This window comes from Phoxinus phoxinus (genome assembly GCF_949152265.1).
Source record: "Phoxinus phoxinus genome assembly, chromosome: 9".
Classification (NCBI taxonomy): Eukaryota; Metazoa; Chordata; class Actinopteri; order Cypriniformes; family Leuciscidae; genus Phoxinus; species Phoxinus phoxinus.
The window spans coordinates 25,317,950-25,341,826 of record NC_136884.1 but is presented as its reverse complement, the minus strand read 5'-3'; the positions used below and the strand labels follow the sequence as shown (position 1 = coordinate 25,341,826).

General features: G+C 38.0%; 2 long non-coding RNA genes across 2 annotated transcripts; both read left to right on the top strand.

Moving 5' to 3' along the window:
• The first annotated feature begins 5,264 nt into the window (after positions 1-5,264).
• On the top strand, positions 5,265-15,250 carry LOC307004088. Its single transcript, XR_013798908.1, has 4 exons — positions 5,265-5,327; positions 14,200-14,365; positions 14,589-14,683; positions 15,090-15,250. It is a non-coding gene; the product is annotated as an uncharacterized lncRNA (long non-coding RNA).
• Positions 15,251-15,385: 135 nt separating this feature from the next.
• On the top strand, positions 15,386-16,800 carry LOC307004384. The gene is made up of 3 exons (XR_013799021.1): positions 15,386-15,518; positions 15,652-15,867; positions 15,954-16,800. It is a non-coding gene; the product is annotated as an uncharacterized lncRNA (long non-coding RNA).
• The last annotated feature ends 7,077 nt before the right edge of the window (positions 16,801-23,877 follow it).

The window sequence follows — 23,877 nt, the reverse complement described above, 5'->3', positions numbered from 1 at the left end:
GGAAATCTCTCTCAATCAATGGCACGCACTACACTCAAAAGCATGTGCATATCTGTCAATGGGGTAGGGCCGTGGAATAATTTATCTGTAACAATTAAGGAAAGTAAACATATTGTGCAATTCAAAAGAAGGTTTAAAATGTCTATATTAGAAAAGTATATGAATTAAGGTGGACTTGGGACAAATGTCTCATTTCCTCTTCAAGAGGTTGATTTGAATTACCATACAGTCTGTTTCTTGCCATTTTATATATATTTAAATTATTGTTATTGTTATATATATTATTTTTTTGTTGTTTCTCTCTCTCATTTTATAATTGTATTGTGTGATTTATTTTCAGATAAATGTACTTCAAATGATTACGTTTTTTTTTCAATAAGGATAAATTATGATATTTTGTAAAGAGTAAACAGTAGCCGTTTCAAAGCTAGATGTGTAAAAGGGGAAGGCAAATATAAGTTAGCTTCTTCCTTCTCTTTTTTTTCTATATTTTTTCTTTTCTTTTGAACATGCTGAGATTTTGTTCTTATTATTTTTTGTTAAAATATGTTCTGTTACTAATGATGATCATGTTCTGAAGAGGAAAAAGAAAAGAAAAGAAAAAGAAAATGTATTCATTCATTCATAGCTGTCTATATATATTTATATCTATGTATCTATTAATGTGTCACTATATGTATACTCTGTCTGTCTCTAGCCTATCAGTCAATGTGTTGTGTAAATTTAAATGTAAGCCTAAATAGCCTATACTAATCAAATCGCACTGTCACTATATCACCAAAAATCCGCTATCTCAAAACCAAACTCCTCTCACAAAAACCCACGAGGTCAATATGCGTCGATTTCACTTTTATACAGATGTGCGATTGTGTGGTCTGTTCCCGACCGTGTCAATCAAACGCTGATTCGATGGATCATACCTGATGAAACACTTAGTGAAACACTTCGAGGCTTCGTTTGGCCATAGTCACGTGACATGTGGGTGTTTTGAATCACGCTTCGGATCAGTGTTTCGAAACATCTGCGCTTCGGGATCTCGCAAAGCTTCGGAACGACTGTTTCGCGTCAGCCATCCTTACTGTTTTGTTTTGTTTTGCTTTGCTTGTTTGTTTGGACTGCCTACCTGTGTTTTGACCCATTACCTGTACTTTGGATTACGCCTTTGGATTGCCCATAAATAAAGCTGCATTTGAATCTCACCTTCGAGTCTCGGAGCAGTTTCATGACAGATTCAATGGTAACACTGTACAATAAGGTCCATGAGCTAACGTTAGTTAACTACATTAATTAGCAAGAACTAATAATGAACTGCACTAACTGCATTTTTTATTATTTGTTATTTACTAACGTTATCACTGATTAACAAATACAGTAACAAATGTATTGCTCATGGTTAGTTCATGTTAGTTAATATATGAACTAATGTAAACTAATGAACCTTATTGTGAAGTGTTACTGATCTACTTCATTTATAAAGATTTCATCAATGCGTTTCTAGACCTTTGGTTTAATATGATAGACATCGTATAATATTTTAATTAACTAAAGTGGAATGTGATGTTTTATAATAGGTATAATATATAGCAAAAATAACAACCATATTATTGCGTGCAAATTAAATGTTTGACGTGACATTTACGTGAGACTGGGAAACCCCACCGAACCAACAGGATGATGGGAAAACTTGTTCTGCATAAACCGAGCACATTAGCTAGCTAATAGGTCATCGTGGAGTAAGATCAGAGCTCAGCCTGTTCTACAAGACATGTCGGATCAGAGGTACAGATCACGTCTCTTAAGTTTAAGATCTCAAATAAATGCTAATTTTGATAGATTGATAGGGCAAGCAATTATGGGAAACGAGGACCAAGAAGGCAGTCTTGTTGAAAGGTAATTTGGTGTCAAGTAAAGTATAGTTGCAAGAGAGATAATTAGTTTATTTTATGTATAACCTAGCAGTAAATTATATTAATTCATTGAACATGCTGCACGCACTCCCAGGGCATTTTAGTTTTTGACGGACGATCACTTTTTTGCAAGACATCTGGCTGTTGCTAAAAGAAATGTCAATCATGTGAGCATAACTGAAGGGTTACTGCGTTGACAATAACGATATTCTAAAACAAAATGTCCTATTTTGTGTGATTTTTGTACTTGTAGGTTGCGAGAGTTCAGAAATTAGACAAATCCAAGGCCGCCAAGGAGGAGGGTAGTCCACACCCCACGGACGTTAAGGGTACACGTGGGATTCATAGATGAGGGAAACAATCGACCAGTTACTCGACGTAAGTATTATCGTAATTTATTATGAACACAATAATCTGCCAAGTGTCTTCTTTCAAACAAGACCAACCGTCTGTATTCCAACACATTCTTGAATTACAACCATAAGCTTGGATAATGCATTTTCATGTTCTGCGAAAAAAGAGAGTTTGACAGATAAGGAGTTAAGTTGTAGAAAACTTTAGCCAGTTTTAAAAAGTTCACTAGCTAGCTGTATTGTTGTTGTTTTTTAATCAGCGTTTGACTTGGCCATAGGTGTTGTGACACAGGATTGTTAAGTGTTATTTTATTTTTTATTTTAATTGCAGAGAGCCAGGGGATTGTAAATCTGTATGTTCCTGTGGACCAGACAGAGGAGGAGTTTGTCAGTGAAATAAGGCGTGTTTTCCCAGGGCTTGGTGATAGGCCATTCGAGCTCTTTCGGATGGATGCCCAGCACAACATCATCGTCCTGAATTTGCCTGGCATCACACCACGTGACATAAAAGGATGCCTTGAATTGAATAGGTCTGCGGTTTTTGCCAGAATCAAGGTAACCAATTTTGTATAGATGTAGCATTATGTAATTTACAAAATCCCTGTTTAGGCAGAAAAGCTATAAGCATAGTGGGTTATCCGACCCACCCCTCACACAGTTTCTTTAGTCTTCTGCCATCTGGGAGGAGGTTTTGGAGCCTGCTGGCCCGAACTACCAGACTGAAGAACTAACAGCTTCATCCACCAGGCTGTCAGGAAGTTGAATTCTCCTCCCTCTTAACTCTTAGCCCTTCCCTTAAATGCGCTGAACTGTGACTCTTCGCCCTCATAACACACCCACTCACACCCACCCACCCACACACCCACACACACACACCCACACACACACACACACACAAGTTTGTTTTGCTATTCTTGACAATAAACTTGAACTTTATTTGGACGTTGGTATGCAATACTACTTACCTGTCATTTATACCCACAGGGTGAGGACCAACCTCCTGTTACTGTGCCCAACCAGCCACCCTCACTTGAAACGCCAAATCCCCCTCCTTCTACCATGCCGAGACTGTTAGACTCTCTGTCACCTGACAACAGCCGTATGCAGCCCCCCACAGAAGAAAGACATGTTTCCCTATCACCAGGAAGGATGCCCTTAAGCACTGCACAGCGGATTAGAAATAGCTCAAGCAGATTGTCTCGTCAGGTGCATAATGATGTCAGTGGTGTGGATTCAGACTGTGTGTTTGTGGTGGTAAGATGAACTTTTGATAAATTGTCACTATTTGGAATCACAAATCTGTTCCAATCATGATTTAAAAGGAGGCGATGAAGATTAGCCTCCAAGTCACAAGGGAGGGTGACTGAGGTTAAAACTTTTCCTTAAAAGCATACAATGTTTTGGTTCCAATTTAACAGATTTATAATTTTCTCAGGTGTTCACAACTCTTTATGGGGATCTTTTTTTTAATGAAACGTACTCTTGTGTTGTGTATGCCTTCGTGATTTTATTTGTTTCCCCTTAATTCAGGACACACTGCTGGCAGAGGCCAGAGGGCAAGTTCCAGAGGTTCCATCTTTTGAACAGATAGTGGAAGTTAGTTTCATATATGTTAATTTAATAAATGTATATATGCAATCATTCGAACTTTATAGTTTGCTTTGGGCATATCCAGTGCAGAAATGCCACACTGCACTTAATTTTGGGTCTAACGCCCGTTTCACACATACTCCGTGTGCAGTGCGTATGCGGTGCGTGTTGCGGTGCGTATGCAGTACGGGAGCAGCACGCGCTATAGTGCTTTCACATATGCTGCGTGAGTTTGCAGTGCGCAACTGATCCGCGGCTGTACCACAAACACATTTACTCACAGTCTCACACTATTTGTATTTCAAATTGTATTTCAAAGTTATCAGCAACTTTTATTTAACAAAAGAAAGTTGTCAGCATTGCGATTCTCTTTGTACACATATACACTCTTTAATAGGTGTATTCACTTTTAAACACAATTTAAACAACGTGTTATTCAATGCATTACTTCTATATAGATTATATAATATGTTGCTTAAACAAGTGGTAACATATTTAACCTTACTTGTATATTAAAATAGCAGACATTTTAAATTAAAACTTAAAATTGACAAAAACGGCAGACTCATACCTTTTTCTTTTGCATAATTTAAATCCTTATACAATAAATCTTGCATGTCACAAAGAACTTGCTTTTCCACCTCCACGAATGAGACGAGTGTCGTTCATTATGATCTTGTTGAAATAATTATTAAGTAAAAAGATACTGTGAAAAATAGTAGTATTTAATTAAATGCATTTATGGTGAGATTACTACATTCAATTTAATCAAGTGCATTTATGATTAAATTACTACATTTTCATGTCAATTTGTGTTCATTTTGACCACGAAACATGTGCTGTCACTTTAATTCAGCGCGTGCAGCACAGCAAAAATAGACTCGGTGCGGAAACGATCTCTGCACTGCTGTATACGCACCGCAACTGGAACGGATCGCCGGACTGCATCTGCGTGCAGTGCGAAAGCTCTAACCTGTTAACATGGGTACGGAAAAAAATACGCACCGCAAACGCACTGCAAACGGAGTATGTGTGAAACGGGCGTAAGTCTGTGTTGCCACATAATTTGTTATGTGTCTTGCTATAAAGACTGTATAACAGACACGAGCACTAAGGAGAAGCCAGGACATAGAATGCCTGGAGGCCCTCAACAGAGACAGACAAAGGGACCAAGAGAGGGCAAGTCCAAAATGATGCAAAACCATTTGTTTTACTAAGAGATTTACTTTTGGTTTTACTACCTTTTGGTTAAACGTATCTTTTAGGTGAGGGAGATAATGAAGAGGTTATGTTTACTGGATAGACACCATTCCATCTTAGATTTATAGTTGGGCTGTAAATTTGGGTTTAACTGTAATACAGTGTATTTTAAGCAAACTCTGGCTGTAATACACTTCTCTTTTATTAGGAAGCACAGAGGCTGGCTTTGGAGCGTAGAGAGGAAGCTGCACAGATGATGGAAGAGAGGAGATTGAATGTAAGTAAATTTGATCCTTTAGGGGGATTTATCAGTGAGCTGGACAAGAGGCAAGGAAAGTTCACTGATGTCTTAAGTTTCGGCTCAGCATTACTGAGGACTGGCCTCTGGGCAAAGAAATTGATTTTTCGAATAATCGTTTTTTAAAATGTTGTCGATTCAAAATCGATTCTCAAAGGCCAAGAATAGATTTTTTCCATATTTATTTATCCATAACCCAAAAGCAGCCAGTGGCGGACTGGCACCAAAAAGAGGCCCTGGCAATTTTAGCAGAGAGGCCACATTTGTCTTCTCAAGTCATCTGCAACCAACAAAGAAACAAAACATTACACAAACAACACACTCCAATAATAGCTTAACCAAGACATGAAAAATAAATGTTTTACCTTCATGTGGTTACAGTAGCAGGTTGCGCAATAATTTGCTTTTCTCTGCCACTCTGTCAATCACATCATCTGTATCCAGTCTCATGAGGATCTCCTTCTCTGTTGCCATCAACATGAAGGCTTCCAAATTTTCCTCTCGCATTCTGCTCCTTAGACGACTCTTGATGAACTTCAGTGTCGAGAAGCTTCTTTCACATGCCACTTGTGTGCAGGACAGGGTCAACAAAAATGTGTAGGCCAACTGTATTTTGTGGTATGCATGTGAAAAAAACTTCAGCTGCTGGAGGAGGAAGTAGCAACACACAGCACAGTTCCTGCAGGCTGTGCATCTTTTGCTAACTAGATAAATTTCCTCCATGTCCTCCTGATTGTCTTCTTCCTCAGAGGTAAGAGACTGTGACTCTCTGGTTGTGTACTCACTGAGAGGGGACTTTTTAATAGTGTTCCAGTGGAGGGCCAGACTGCACAACTCAGACTGGAAATGTTCAACTGTTGCATCTTCATCAAATGGAATGAGGCATTTGCATTATGAGGGAGTCCATTTTAATTTAAATTCAAAATACCTTATAAATAGAGAGATTACATACATTTAGGCTATTTGTACTTCACAGGAAAAATAGAAATAAAAAGTCATTATTATTATTTAGTTCATAGGACTATTATTTTTCAGAGATAGGCCAGGGTGTTTGTTTGTTTGCTTTTTTTCTTGTTTTTTTGTGGCCGCCTGCAGCTCCGCTTAATTTATTATTATTTTATTTACATTTACATTTATGCATTTGGCAGACGCTTTTATCCAAAGCGACTTACATTGCATTCAAGGTAGGCCTACACATTTTTACATTTTGTCAGTTCATATATTATACTTTATTTATTTATTTAGCCTTTTTATATAGTTGTGATGAGCGCCGAGCGAGCCGCTGGCTGTGCTGCCGGTTGCGGGTGGCCAATCCACCAAAAGGCGGCCGCATCTCCGCTTTATTTATTTATTTAGCCTTTTTATATGGTTGTGCGCCACAAGTTGTGATGAGCGGCGAGCGAGCCGCTGGTGGTGCTGCCGCTTGCAGCCATTGCGCCAATAGGCGGCCGCTTCCTCGCTTTATTTAGCCTATTTATTTGTTTGTGATGCGGCCACAACAAGTGATGAGACTAGGCGGCCGCAGTGGCATTTGCCCACATTGCCCAATGGCCAGTCCGTCACTGCCCAAAAGCCAGTAATAGTTTTCCTTCAGTGTTCATGTTACAGCTAATGCTGTGAGATTTTTTTTTTATTTTTATCTTAAATAACCTGATCCTGTTTGATCAAGGCATATGTTCTGACTTGTCCAATTTTCAGCATACATTTTTCATCTTGCATCAAAATCCTGTCTATTCAAATTTATGCATTTGTATGTAACCCGGTTAAAAAAGCATTTGGTTATAAGTGATACTTGTAATAGGTCTATCATTTAATAGTCAGAGCATATAAATAGTGTGATTTGAAAAGGTTGAAATTCATTCAAAAAGTTATTATAAAAATGTTAAAAGCAGTTTAAAAATTATTATAGGTTTATTGTTTTATGTAAAAGATAATGTATTTCTAAAAACTGTTTAAACCAGCATGTATGGGGTTAATAGCGATTGGCCGTCAGGGCGGGGTTTTTGTTTTGTTTTCTGTTCAGCACCGACGAGGCAGGAGAGTGAAGCAGAAGAGTGAGCGTGACACAGAGGTTTTCTGAGTTAATTTGTGAATTAGTAGTGCACAAACTAGTGTGTAAATTGTGTTTTATGATTGTTTCCACGACAACCAGGACACGCTGCATATTGAGTAACGGGAGGAATTTCTACACGAAGTTCGGACACTGTTTACTTTTGTGAACTGCTAATGCTAGCGATTAGCCACCTTGATATATAGGCTGGAGTCCGTTCATTACAAGTGAACGGTTATTTTCTAGTTAAAGTTGGACTCCCTCAGTTGAACAGTTCGAGACTTAGGTAAAGTTGGTTTTATATTCGCACATTTGCGGACTTCCGCGTTCAATAACTCGTGAACTAAACGTTGTTGCTACACAAAACACCTATCACATATAACTACACATATAACACCAGAAGCTACAACCTATTTTTCCTCAAAACGATCTTTCCTTCGCAGTGGACAAAATACATTGATCTCTATGCGCAGGCTTCTAAGAAGGGACCATCTGCAAAGTGCAAACCTGAAGGAAAGCTCGTTTTGAGGAAGATTAAAATATTGAAACAATGTTATTTGTGTAGGAACAATATTCAGCTCACGAGATATTGAATCTGTACATCTCGGTGAATATATGAATATAAAACCAAATTTACTCAAGGTTCAGACTGGATCATGACCTTCAGTACCACATACGTGGACAGCGCCACGAACATAGTCAAGTTTTCAAAAAAAAAGTTGCCAAACAGGGTAAACATAGTTTTAGGTTTGATATTTGATGCGTATTCACCTAGACTGCTTTAGTTTACTTTTGTGTATTCTACATACAGTACGCAAATATTTTTATGTAAAACTTACAGTAATTCACCAAATGGATTTTTTCATGTTCCAAAGGTTGTAGTACTTTCCTAGTGACCAGATTGACTTACTACAGGTCAAATTGACAATACCTCCCTTACTGTACGTACAATTGACAAATATGTTTATGAAAAAATTACTGTAATTCACTGTAAGTATTTTTTCGCGTTTCAAAGGTTGTAGTACTTTCCTAGTGACCAGACTGACTTACTACAGGTCAAATTGTGACAATACCACCCTTACTGTACGTACAATTGACAAATGTTTGTGAAAAATTACTGTAATTCACCTAAAGTATTTTTTCGTGTTCCTAAGGGCGTAGTGCTTTCCTAATGACCTGACTGACTTACTACAGGTGAAATTTTGCCAATAACTCCCTTACTGTACATACAGTACACAAACATTCAGGCTAACCATAAGCTACATTAGCATTAAGCTAATTTAGCTTGCTAATCTGGTTAACATGCTTTTGTGTTCTCATTCTTACATTGAAGCCTCTCCTCGGCAGTTTAGTAAGACAGTGTCAACTGAGTGGCACAAGCTGCTAAACCACGTACCACGATCCCCGAACCATTCTGGTTGTGGGTTCGAATCCTGTGTGGCACATGCCCAGACCGCAAGAGGTACTGTGGCCTTAAGTGGTGGTAAAGTTGCTTCTTTTCCAGATATGGTGTCTATATGTGAAGGAACTCAATAAATACCAACATGCAGCAAATGTATATAAAAATGTATCATTTTGAGTTGCTATAAGTTTGTCTTGTTCATTATGTGTTCATTCTCATCTGAACTTCTGTTCATTTTGAGTTAATTTTCACCTGTACTTCTGAACCAGCTGTTTTTTCATGTATGTTCAATTTCTGCTGTTTTTACTCTTCCTGCTCTTGCTGCTGCTTCAGGGGCTTGGCCCTGTATCGCTGCTTGCAGCTATATTTCCACTTGTTCCTTAACCTGTAACCAAGAATACTAACACACACAGACACAGTTTCTTCAAGATTGGATTTGGCCAGGCTTTAACAATAAACAGGAGAGTCTTCTCAAAACATCAAGATAACATGTTCTTTCTCTCAAGGAGAGAACACTTTAAATCAACTGTAAAGTAAAGACTTTAACTAAGAAATGGTCTCTCAACTATAGACTTCAATGACCCCTGCTGAGACCATTGCTATCAGGGTACCCTAGAAAAGCAGATGGATGTAGTAACACCTGTTAAAGAAGTCCATATTTCATCTCTGGAATCCGGGCTAAATGAGCAAGCACTGTTACTGCATTCCTGGCATGGGCCAGACCCTTCAGTCACACCTCAGATATCAAATACAGACATTTAAAGGATACATTAAATAACATTTTCGATAATCACACTGGTAATTTCTATAACAAAGTAAAATCTCATAAGCCTAGAGAAGTCATTCAACTCATTTGATATTTAGAAGGAAAACTATTGATAAACACCTTGATTAAAATCACTCATTAGATATACATTGAAGCAGCAGTGGATTCTAGAATCCACTTCTTCGGGACTTCATAACAAAAGCTAAACTTGAATCATTACACTAAGGGTGTTGCTTATTTATAATGTTGAAAATATGATTAAGCTAAAATCTTTACCGTTATTTTAATCAATGAAAGAAATGTGTTGTACAAGGAACAGCAGTTCTAATACTTACTTTTATCTAAAACATTTATCAAAATGAATTGAGTAGAGTGATCACTAGGAACATACTATAACCTTTGGAACATGGAAGCTGAAATTACAGTAATTTTTCATAATAATATGTATGTAGGGTACTTACAGTAAGGCCGATATTGGCAATATTTAAACTGTAGTAAGTCAGTCTAATCACTAGGAAAGTACTACAACCTTTGGAATATAAAAAAAAACCCATTATAGGCGAATTACAGTTTATTACATAAACATATGTAATAAACATGTAATAATGTGTATTACATAAACATTTGATGATTGTACAGTAAGGGAGGTATTGTCAATTTGACCTGTAGTAAGTCAGTCTGGTCACTAGGAAAGTACTACAACCTTTGAAACACGAAAAAATACTTACAATGAATTACAGTAATTTTTTCATAAACTTATTTGTCAATTGTACGTACAGTAAGGGTGGTATTGTCAAAATGTCACCTGTAGTAAGTCAGTCGGGTCACTAGGAAAGTACTACAACCTTTGGAACATGAAAAAATACTTACGGTGAATTACAGTAATTCTTTCATAAACATATTTGATAATTGTACGTACAGTAAGCGAGGTATTGTCACAATTTCACCTGTAGTAAGTCAGTCCTTTCACTAGGAAAGTACTACAACCTTTGGAATATTAAAAAAAAATCACTATAGGTGAATTACAGTTTATTTCACAAACATATGCAATAAAAATATGTTTATTACATAAACATATTTGATAATTGTACAGTAAGTGAGGTATTGTCAAAATTTCACCTGTAGTAAGTCAGTCTGGTCCGTAGGAAAGCACTACAGCCTTTTGAACACGAAAAAAAAACTTACTGTGAATTACTGTAATTTAAAAAAAAACATATTTGTCAATTGTACGTACAGTAAGGGAGTTTTTGTAAAAAATATCACCTGTAGTAAGTCAGACTGGTCACTGGGAACATGCTACAAACTTCGGATAGTAAAAAATCCCTTTGGTGAATTAATGTAATTTTATTCTAAAAAGTACTTATGTAAATTATGTACAGTGAGGCAGGTTTCCTAAATACAATCATTATAATGCACTTTTTATTGTTGCTAAAGTACAATCAATAGCATTAGAACACACAATGTGAGAGATATTTGCTGGTACATCTGTAGTTTGCAAAAATGTAGTTGTCTGTTTGCACACAATGAAAAAAAAAGACAACTTTTTAGACGGTCCCTATCTTGTTCACCGCACTACATTGGACATTCAGTGAACATTCGCAAGTTTGTATGCCATTAAAACAATACTTGCCCATTTTGATCGATTGTGGAAAATGTTGTAGTTCACCATCCTTGTCCTAAAGATCATGTAGCTGCTTTTATTTTGCAAATATATGCTTTATTGCATATGTTATTGAGACACTTTTTAAGCAAAAAAGTGTGAATGTGCGAATATAAAACCAACTTTACCTAAGTCAGTTCGAGGGGTTTATCTGCTGCTTTCGACCTGAAGACAGAAAGAGACTCAGACAGAGCTTGGAGCAACCAGGACTTCTCTCGGGAGTTTTACTGGAAACGTGGAGAAAAGAGAAACCAACGGAGTTCGTGTTGAAACGCTGATCGGATGTTGAGCCTTCTCCTGTGACTGTTGGAGAAAGAACTGGACAGAAACATTAACTCAAGGTATCCTTAATTTTGTTTGCTCGCTGACGAGTGAAACGGCCATTACGTTTTGGGCCACAACGAACACAAGCACCGCATCAGGCCTGCTATGGTATTTTGGTTTAATATTAATTTGGTTGCCGGCTTTAGATTGCTTTAAGGTGTGTGTGGGCCCACAAAGTATGTTGGTTTAAGTGATGTTGAAGTTGGTTCATTTATGTTTTCTGAATTAATCCAGTTGAAGGTTAATAGGATTTAAATTGTTTTCTGTGCATTTATATATGGTACAGTATTGACAGTATTTTCCTTTAAAAAGAGGGACATTTTATGTTGAAGGTTTAAAACAGAACAATCATATCTGTATTTTATTTTCTTATTTAATTGTATTACTTCATTGGAGATAATAATTTCTTTATTGAGTAAATAATTGAGATATATTTTTCTAACACCTTGTGTTGTGTTACTTTATTACTTAAGCTACCTGGACAGAGTTTATCATTTTATTCTGAGAGACACATATGGTTAAAAATCTTTATTAAAACTATAACTTAAGAAAGGTGAATTCATAGGTAGGTTAGAAAACATTTCATGTGTGTACTTTAAAAGAGAGATCCAAGATAACATTTAAAACTGAGTTAATCAGGGTTAAGACACATTTGATAAATATCTTTAAAGAACCCAAAAGCCCTGCCCTCATCAATATACATACTGAGGGGAGCGCTACATGTAAAATAAAGTTGGGTTCTGTTTTAATGTACCCCAGTGTACCTAAAATAAAAAGAGTTTAATATACAGGCTTGTCTTAATTTCTTTTTATTAATTAACCACTTGTAATCGTATGTTCACTGTTCTTTTTTTACAATTATAGGATTTGTATTAAATCCATATTCATTGAGTCGAATCGGGAATCGAAATCAAATTTGAATGGAATTGAGAGCTTGCGAATCTCCCATTGCTTACCACCCACTGACAGCTTTTTGGGACTGCATATAAATCTCACCAGTACTTCTTTGATGATTATCAAAGCTGTGTTGTTATGTTTCCACAAGGCCTTAATGGAAAGACGCGGACGTCTGTGCCCTGAACCTTTAACACTAGAACTTCCAAGGCGGTCATTTTGACCGTTTTTAAAATGTACAGTGTAATAACTTTGTTAAAATAAAATCAATGTGGCTGTAGGACTCTGATTTTTCCTAAATATGTGTATATTTGATTCTGACACTGTTATTTTATTAAAATCACAAACCACAAAACAGTTCTGACTATTTCTACCTAGAATGGCCATGGCGGTCATTTTGACCGCACGCATTATAGATATATCATAAGTCCGCTACATTTCCCGCCATTGGTAATGAGTGTCCCCGTTGCATAGCATATTATATTGTACAATAAGTGCATAAATGAGCAAGGTTCACGGAGAGACTTCATCACGTGACTGGCGAGCGAACTCGCTCTGACCACATGAAATCAAAAGCCACACAACTGGTGGTGCGAGAGCCAGGACCCGGTCAGGAGCAGACGCAGATGGAGAGAAGGCAGTGCCAAGTAAGGAGGGACTGCAAACTAAAATAAAACCAAGGAGACATGAGCCAAATGTCACAAAGTAGTGTGTGGGAGCTGTTTACCTGTGTGGACTGTGCGTAAGCGCAGTGTCAGTGTTTGCGCCGTTCAATTGAGCCCACTTGAGGAAAACGTGTTAACCTAATTTTTGTTCGTTAATATTTTTTGTTCACTGAAACTAATCGTTCTAAAGCAGTTTGTTTTCTTGTTTAGCTAATGTTCATGTTTTTTCTTAGCCTGTTTTTGTGTGTATTGTATTGTGCTGCATACGTGTCCATGAACGTTTTTACAATGTATTCAAATGTATATAGGTAGTGTTTTTGTTATTGTATCATATGATTTGTTTTTATTGTACAAAGGAAATAAGAAAATATTTATCAATTAGGCTGGAAAATACATTTTCACATTCATTTGTATTTGAATTAAAATTTTGTCCAGATCTTTATTATTAGGCTACCTATCGGAACATTGTAGATCATATTTGTAGATTTTGTATTGATTATTTAACTTATTTACAAACAGGGCTGTAGCTACTAAACGGCATGAAGCTTTGACGTTTCCTAACTTTTTTGCACGTCTATTCACGTGGTGAGTGCGGTGAAAAAAATATGTTTGACGCAAAACTTTCCTCACAGAGAGGCAGGACCTGTCGGGGCAATCTTTCTTTTGTGCTTCATTGAAAAACTTAAACAAAAGGTTCAAATGTAGATATGACATGACAAAAATTACGTTCAGTACGGCCATATGAACATCAAAGTATGAACGGTCAGAATGACCGCTATGGTCGTTCTAGTAGTTGTGGAATTCCGGTAGTTCTAGTGTTAAATGGCTTCAGAATCCAACTCAAATATTGCGATGGTTCCATGAAGTCATGGAGGTTCCTACCTACACATTCATTGCAGGTGTTTACTACTGTACTCTCAGATCTAAAGATTAACAAGCATGTTATTTCTCAATTTGTTCTCAATTTCAATGGAATGGGAAAGTGTGTCCAAACTTTTTACTGACACTGTACGTGAACCTCTATATATTGGCTAAATTTGTGTATGTTTTTCCTGTTACCTGTGTTTTTTGTTTTGTTTTTCTTAAACAGAACCTTATGGATTACGCTGGCAATGACGATTCAGCCAGTGAAATATTCTGGTTGAGCATGCCAAGGCACAAGGCTATCAAGCACTATGACTGGAACCCTTGAAGAACATACCTTGAATACACCTTGCACGTTATTTGTTCAGTGGTTGGAAGGAGAGGAGGTGGAAGTAAGTCATTCATTGTGTTGTTTCCTTGAGTTGAAAAAACAATCCTATTATGGTTGTGTGTAGTGCTAATACAGTCAGTTATGTATTACTGTTGCTCTACAAAACAGTCTTACCGTAAAAGATAATAATGGACCTTTATGATTTCGAAGTCGCAGCTTACCTCCACTTGATGCAAGCTCTGTTATTTGAAGATTACTGAAATAATTTACTGTCTGAAATACAGGAAATACATTTGAACGCCCCAAATCCTGAACCAAACGTGGATGAATGGCCAGACGAGGACCTCATTGAGCAAATAGACTCATCAGTAAACATCAAGTAAGCCGCTTCCCCTACTCATTTAATTATCTTCTAGTGATTCCTTACAACCTTCTCACAAATGTTATACCTCAGTAAAGTTGATTCACTACTGAATATTTATAATATTTGCTCCCCTTCAGGCAACATGCCATAGAGATCCTCACAGAGCTCACAAGCAAAATTAATTCGGAGAATCGATACTCGTCAAATATGATTAATGCATGCAGAGATGACATTTATGGCTCTGCACGACGTGCATTCGCTAGATGCCTGTTTGAGCCCACTGGGAGTGGTGTTTGCATTTAGTTATGTTCACATTTATTCAAGGGTCCAAACCATGTTGGAAATATGTCAACAATGAAATTTTAACAAATGTGAATACAAATGTCTATTTGAAACTTTTTTCTATTTGCTTTTTTTTCAGCTATCTCACAAAAGGGGATTACAAATTGATCAGTATCTGCCTGATCCATGGTGGCGTTGCACCCTACTTTTTTGCCCCACGACTGTTCAGTCTTGTTGTGGGTGAGGCTACAGAAGATGGACCTGACAGAAATTGTTGATGAGGAGTTCAGGAGCCAGCTGCAGAAGGCATGTGTTTTTGTTAATGCTGATGCTAAGTCCTGGATAATTCACAGTTTTTGCTTAAGTAAGTTGATATGTTACTAAGAACTTTTCATTTTTAGATCCAAGATGCCATAACAATTGAGGAGGCTTTAGAAGAGGCTTCAAATAGCCTTTCTCTCCTTGGGTCATTAAACATTCAGTGTCGGACTCTTCAAGACAGGGAGACAGTTGTCCAGTGTGCAGCAAAGTTTTACCTGGAGGGATGACTTAATGCTGCAATGGAACAGTTGAGTGAAAAATGTCATATTAATGAGCATTGCATCCATTGTGCTGTCTTGAATGTAGGAGTTTTTAGATGAAGTAAGGTGAACTTAAATTGTGACATTTTAAAATAATTATCTCATTGTTATACTCTGTAGGTTTTGTGATGGTCTGGGATGTTTAGGGTTGCATGCCGCATTGAAGGCAAATCCTAAACATCTTAGGTATCTGTCCCTGGCCAAAGAGGACCCCGCTAACTGCCAAGGACCTCATTGATGTCTTCAGCCCACACTTCGCAGAGGAGGGAATCAACCGCAGGCACAATGAAATTAGAATCTATGCCTGGTTCCGTGATTTCTTGCTAGATGTGGAAGGTATGATGTCAATAGTAAGCAAAGCTATATAGCAAATATCTAGTTTGGGGTATTTTTATTTAAGATATTTACCTTATTTGCCACAGGTGGAGAAATGCAAGTGGATCAAAGTAAAAACCTTGCTCTGCAAGAGGTCTTGTCCTTTGCTTCCGGGCTGGAGGAGTTGCCCCACTGGGATTCAAGAACCAGCCAATCCTTGACTTTATACACACAGACCGCAAATTCTCAGAAGCTAACACGTGTGACGTAGTCCTCCGGCTACCGATACATTGGAGCTACGAGGAGTTCTGCAACCGCATGTGCAGTGGGATATTACAGGCTACAGAGTTTGGGATGACATAAACCATGTCACATTGTTTGCTGTTGTTTTTACATTTGTTTTACCATATTGTTTATCAGACCTCTTATCCCCACTCTTTCTATCATACTCTCCCTACCCCTCAGCTTCCCCACTCTCTCTCTTTAACCTACTGAACAGGGTCTTACTAAGGTGGTCCATAGCACAGCCAGTTACCAAAAGCCCTCCGCTCTTGTTCTATATTTAAAATGTTTTTACTTCTATGCTGCAAGACTGAGCTCCAAAGAGAAAGTTTGTTTCTGTTGTTTGTTAGTAGTCCTCTGTCTACTAATACAAACAAAACATAAATATTGCGGCAAATGTTTGAAGAGTCACAAAAGAAAATGACTAAATTGTGTTGTATACGACAAAACATCCCTTATGTAAAGTTTATAACAACTTTTGTGTGTGTGTGTGTAATATTTGAGAGCGAAAAACTCTACTGTACTGTGTCCCAGTGGAATTTTGCTGCATCTAATGGAAAATCTGGGACTGCGTCCAAACAAAATCTTACAGAAAGCTTGGTTTTTTAGATATCAACAAAGTTTGGAACTTATTATTCAACTTATTATTCTTATTATTGTAGCCCCTGCTGGCTATAGCGGTGTTGACTACGCCACCCCCTGCAAATGACTGGTAAGTGCAAGGGGACTAGTTCACAAAGAAGTACCCCCAGGCTTGGCTTAGCAAAGTAAAAAAATACAATCTTTATTTTTTTTGTTTCAGTAAAACAATGAGTCGCTTTTGGTTGTCAATAAATAACACACAAATCCATCACTTAACATAGGAACAAGCCATGGGTGGGTGGGCCACCAATTTACCAGTTTGACCAGGCCTTGGTTTCAATACCACACGTGAGCAAAGGCACACCACTTTAGAGTAGAACAAACAGTACAAACTCAGCCCGCACAACAACGGCACCCATGCTCATTGAGCTATTTCAAATGAGGCACACTTCACAGCAGTACACTGCACACATCGGTTCTAAATAGGTGAAAAACTTTAAGGAAACCAGACTAGAACCCGGTGGGATAGTATATCTAGTGGGCCCAACCCACACCACGGCTATTACAAGGGAAGGAAGACAAACAAAACAAACAAAAAAAATATGAAACCGCTAGCCGGTGACCACAGTCAGTTCAATACACAAATATCTTACAGCCCACCGGCTAGTGGAAAAAGAAAAGAAAAATAAACAAAACGAATAAGAGTCTAAAAGCAGCACCTGCACATTCATACAGATGGTACTCAACCAGATTGCCTAATGCCAGGCACCGCGGCAAAACTACCGCGGTAAAAATAATCCAGTCGTATTTCAAAGTCATTCGCGAAATGACCGCCAGGTGGCGCAGAGGGACATTGTGCAAAACAGCAGCTATTGCCGTATTTTAAAATGTAAGCGGGGTTAATGTCAATTAACAGATAAAATAGGCTACTATAGAACATTGTTTAGGACAGAAAAATAGAATCATAATTTAAAAATAGAGACGAGAACAATATAGCCTTTATTTCATATTGTAGCCTACGCGTCGGTGGGCGACATAAGCCTATTGCCCGTTGGGAGCAGCGTGATAAAATAATAATAATAACAAAAATAACAAACAAAAATAAATTAGGGTGCAATGAAGCTGATTATTTGTTTACTACTCTATTGAGGAATGAGACGAATGATGAGCGCTTCTCTGGAGAAGACTCGAGACACCGGGCAATTCTCAGTGAGTAAATTCATGGCCGAGTGGTAGAACTTACGTATCGGTCATTTGGATGATACGGGTTCGAATCCCGAACAAACATAGACTATTGTACATTTTATATTAGCCTATTAATGCATGTCATAGCCTATTATTAATGCAGACAATCAAACAAACAAAACATTTTTTATACAGGATAGCCTTTTTTGGTTCCTATAAAGAGTTTGTAAAACATGGTTTTAAGCAAGGTGCGATTTGCCAGGGGGGACGGGGATTTCCTTCTGGTCTAAACATCCCTGCTTCTGCTGAATTATTTTAATCCCCCCTCCCTCCACAGTAATCAATGCTATAAATTACTTCACCAATAGACCATTTAAAATATATAAAATAAAGATATGCAACAGGAACGTTTAAACGACAAACAATAAAATCAGAACCAGTTTCAGTTACGTTCATGGTTCCAGTGGCCTTAATGCAAGCACGGCTTTCAAAATGTCACAAAGCGTTTTGAGATTATTTTGAATGAAATATTGAAGTTTATAATTAAGTATTTTGGCACACCACGCCGAGTGGCGCTATCCATTGTTCTGAAGTCGGGGTTTATTCTGGCATGTTGAATTAGTGTTCGACAGACGCGGCTGCGCGTTCATTTGGATTTATTTTTCTCATAACAGCTATAACTTAGGCCCTAATAGGCTACTCCGTAGTTTTTTAGTCATACAGATCAGAGTAGAGTAGCCTACATTGTTCAAAACTGTAAACTTTTATTCATATTCAAACTTTTATTCAAAAGTTTATCTGTCGTCTGTCTCCGGGAACTGCGCGTCACAAAAATGAACCGAAAGCCACTTTCCTCCACTCAGTCACGATAAGAAATCGGCTATGTCTAAAGCCTCTAAATGTCTAAATATTTAATAAATGTTATCTGATTAGGTAATCCGTATGAAACCGAGAGGTGCAGAGGATCTACTCAAACATGTTTAGCATGTGAGCGCTTCCCAATGATGAACGGACAAGGGTGAAAATCTCGCTATAATTAAATGTAGTCTAGGCTAAATCGCCCTGAATTAAATTGTAAAAACAGATCAGATAATTTATTTGTCGAAATGTTGCGCTATTGTTTCATTTAAGTTCATAATTATTATATAAATGTTATTTAGTTTAGCAGCAGCAAGCACTGTGGTTCGAGATTTATATATATATATATAAAAAATAAAAAAATAGCTAATTCACAAATCGCGCACCCTGGTTGTAAGGATCCAAAGAGCCTCGTAGAATTTAACATTGAGTTAAACATTGTATTCATGACAACAAATGAACATGCGTTTGAACAAATGAACATGCGTTTGAACAAATGAACATGCGTTTGTATTTAGGTTTGCTTGGAAAAAGCTGGCCCAAACCGAGGTAGCGTTTTATTTCTTCAATTATTGAAATAATTAAATGTTTATTAATAAACTTTTATGACAGAAATATTAGCCTATTAGCCTACATAGCCTAAATAATTAAATTATTTCATTATCAACACTTTACTAGCCTAATGCTAATGTCTAGAATTAAGTGTGAATTGCGACTTCTCTTTGTTTTAAGTCGGTCTCAAACTCAGATAGCCTGTGGGGGGTTGGGGCTTCAGGAGGTGTTAAATGTTCTGTCTTTCATATGGATAGTAAAGCCTGATGACCAGGCAAAGGCAAAATACTTTTAAAGATAAATCTCTCGATGTGTCCAAATGTAGGCCCTTAAATTATAAATATTGTAGTTTTATGTATTGTATTTAAAGAGGTTTCACACACACTTTCAGTTGAAGTGTTCAATCCATTTGTTTCAACTGGTTTTGTAGAATTTTAATGTTTGAGCAGTGAGTTTGTCAACAATCTGGCATTATCTAAACATGAACTATCGACGAAACGCGTTCTTGCCAACTAAACGAATGCAAGTGAGCAGCAGAGAGCTCTTTTATTCGCGATCCACCTCATTTATTGTACGGTGAATTCAACCAGGCATTCTGTTTCTTTGAAGCAAGGCTCAATCATTTGTTACAGGGTTTTTTTCGTGATTTGTCTGGATGACACACAGCGACATATACAGTATTATCAGCTGTATGCTGGATTTTTACCCTGGCCTGAAATGTTTAATTTCGAGAGAGACCCGGCATGCGCAGTGCAGGGAGACTAAATAAACTAAAATAAAAGAGATCCAGCGCGAGAGAGAAGCAAAGAAAAACGCATGATCTTAATTTATGTTGCTTTGAACAATTTTCGTTTTGTAGACTAGCCTACTGTTTTAATTGTTTATTTAGCAGCAATTTCTTTGGCAATACAGATTTAAAATGTCGCAAGAATAAGATTCTGTTTCTTAATTAAGAAACTCTAATAAACTCTAACTCGATGCAACCCTGTTTTAAATAAATAAACTGCCCCCGACACTTTAATTAAACCTTGAAATGTCAAGGATCTGTTTTTAAAAATTTCTTCCTTTGCTATGGCGGGTATCAATGTCAGTCATCTCAATTTCGTGGATGATTCACAAAACAATAATTTAGCAGATTAAAGAAAGCTTCGTCATTTTCATTTTCTGACGCGATCGGCTGACAATCTTCCTTCATCAGTTTTGTCGTCTGTGCAGCGGCTCTTCTGGAATGTAGCAAATTTATGTTGTAATGTGCCATTGATAATTAAACAAAACGCTTGACTTCAATAAACAGTTACCTATCTAAGCATCAAGAATGGTAAAACATTTAACGCTGTCAGCCAAAGCTTATGAGATTTGATCTCGCATCGCTTGAAGTTCCGTGAAGCTTGTGCTGTTGCGTTGTCCACTGCGCTATTGTCGGTCCGCTGATAAGACGATGCTCTTGCAAAGCCTCATTGATGTAGCTTAATATTTTTCTATTGCAATGTTTTGTGTTGAAATGTTTTCATTATTTATGAAATGTATTACATTTAATTTCAGTCTTGTGATTATATGAATTAATTTAACTACATGTTTCACTTGAATTGATCTGTTACCACATTTCAATCACTCAATGAGCCGCGGCGCGGCGGCAGATTACGCAATAGAGAGAATAAACTGACACTTTTCAAAGTCTGTGATTGTAGCGCCACTTAGCGGTCAAAGGCAGTAAATACAAACCCGCAATTTTACCGCCGCGGTAAAAGTCATATTCTGGTTGAGTACCATCTGTACGTAATCAAAACACATTCAAGAGAACAGCAGCCGACAATCGGATTGGCTTTCTGCAGTAGCAATTGGATGACTAGACAGTGTTCTGGTACTTCCTGCATTGACCAGGGTCACGAATGCTCCTCTGTGCTCGTCAGTTTAGACATTCCATACGTTTCGGAAGCGCGCACAGTCGCACACAAACAGTAGCGCCGTTGGTAATCACTAGGCACCCCTCGCGCTAGAACAGCACCCCGGAACACTGCTGCACTCCAACTCGTTTGTAGCTAGCGGCTGTCGATCGCTACTGGAAGAGAACCCCAGGTATCTATACACCTGCCTGTTCTCAATTAACAATCTCTCCCACCCACGTTAGGTGACGTAACGATACGGGGAGGAGTGAAAGCGAGCGGTAGGTAAATAAAGAGGGAGATGAGAGCGAGAGAAAAGAGTGCCTCCAACCCACAGGCCACATTATGCAACTTACCGTATTTTCCGGACTACAGGTTGCTCCGTAGTATAAGTCGCATCAGTCAATAAATGCGCCATGAAGAGGAAAAACAAGTTAAGTCATCTTAATTTATATAGCGCTTTTAACAATGTAGATTGTTTCACAGCAGCTTTACAGAGATAAACGTATAAATTAAGGTAACAGAGTTTGTTTTGGCTTTATAGCGGTTCTTGAATAATTTTATTTTCCAGCTTAAGTTAGTTTTGATTGATTCACTTCCGTGGAAATTATAATTTGTTATTAAATTGAGGGCCGCTAAGACGACACTGTTCTCTCTAAACAGATTTTAAACGCTGATGGCGCTCATGTGCACATCTAGAATTAATTCTATAGTTATGTGTGTTTAAATATATGTGCGCAGGTTTGTAATTCCCTACAAACAATGCCTAAACAAAATACTTGCCTATAAATTTTGATACAGAATTTTATTTTATCACTTCGGGGTAGGTACGCGAACCGAATTTTCCCACAACGCTTTATCTGTAGAGTGGTAAAGGGATCCTCCATAGGGAGAGGCTAGTTGGCACTTCAGCACTGCGTTGACATCGGGTCCAGGCGAAGGGCCTTCGTCAGATCTGGATCCGGCAGGCTGCGGGAAAACCTTGGGATAAACAAAGACACTAAAATGAATGTAGATGCCATTCTTATGATGTAACGAGTACATCAGGATTTAAGGGAAGTGTTCCCAGTTACGGCTGACCTAATCTATGCAATCTATGCAGCCTAACATTGAGTTATAGTCTATAATGTATTATGTTAAAGCTAGGTCAAAGAGATATGTCTTTAATCTAGCTTTGAACTGACAGTGTGTCTGCTTCCCGGACAATGGTAGTCAAAAACACATATATAAGTCGCACTAGACTATTTAGACATTTATTTCACAAAATTCAAGACCAAGAACAGACATTTAATCTGGAAAGGCAAGTAATTCAACTACACAATAACAACAGGCTGAATAGGTGTCCAGCATGTTAACGTAACACAGGGTTTCCTGCAGCACTTTGGAACTAAGGCGGCTGCCTAAGCAACACACGCCTGCCGCCTTAACTACGTCGTCAATGTAGTTTATATGAAAGGTATATGAGCGATATCCGCTGTGTTACTCTGTTCTGTTTAGAGCTTAGATTCTCTGCCCGAGCCCGCGGGACTAGATTTGATGGCCGAGTGCGAGCACGGGCAGTATTACACTCACTCTGTGTGTGCGGGCTGCGGGAGAATTAAATAGAAATATCTATGAATAAAATAATAAATTGTTATTCATCTGTTTGCAGAAAAGCAACAAGAACAACTAAAACAAAATAGAAACGATTTACAGGCCAGAGTTTCTATTTGTAACATGTTTGCAGCGTTGAACGATGTAGCCAATCATATATTTTGATTTCTTGAACGCAATGGCCAATCAGAAGCATTCAAAATAGACTCCCCTCAAATTCAAGTCCGCTCAAAACGGACTTTTTGTTCAGAATTCTGTATGCTGGCAAATCCTCTGATTATAACAAACAAAGTGTAGATATCATGAAAGATTCATTATGCAGTCAGCTTCATTGATAATAACAGAGATGTATGAGATCACGATGAACTGATGTCAGCTTTTTAGGAATTATTAAGGGAGCGCACTTGCGCGCATTCAGTCATGGCAAACCATACACGCAGCCTGCTTACTTTTATGTTAAATTAACAGTGGTTTGTGAATGTTAATGCTTTAATAACAAATAATTTATCAGGATCATTTATGCTGAGGTGTATGGTGGTGACATGTAGGCTAACTTGAAGGTATTTCATGGAGGTACAGAAAGAAAAAAAACTTCTGACAAACCCCACCCCACCACCCCAGGACTAGCCTAGAAATCTAGACGCACCCTAGCGGCAGCAAAATGTATTCCATCTCTCCATAGACCTTCTAGCTGCAAAAACCTAAATTGGTTCAGGCCAATCACGTTGTGTATAGAGTAGGCGGGGGCGGGCTTAACATATGATGACAGAGTTGCGACGGCTGCCACTTGAAAACAAAGAATGGCGGCTGCGGATGGAGAACAGCAGTCTTTCGAATCGGCTTTGGCCGCGACTCTGGAGGACTTAGAGTTAAGTTTATCTTTAAGAAAAGAGCAAAGAACGGCACTTGAGTCATTCTTAAAAAAGGAAGAAGTGTTCAGAGTTTTGATGGACTGGATCTTTGCCGCTCTGACTACGTCACCTTCTTCGTTGCTCTGGTTGGTTGTAGCGCTATCCTATTGCGTGCAGAGGGATTTTGAGAGACAACCGTTTATCCCGCCCCTCGGATTAAGCCGCGTCTATGGAGAGTTGCCAGA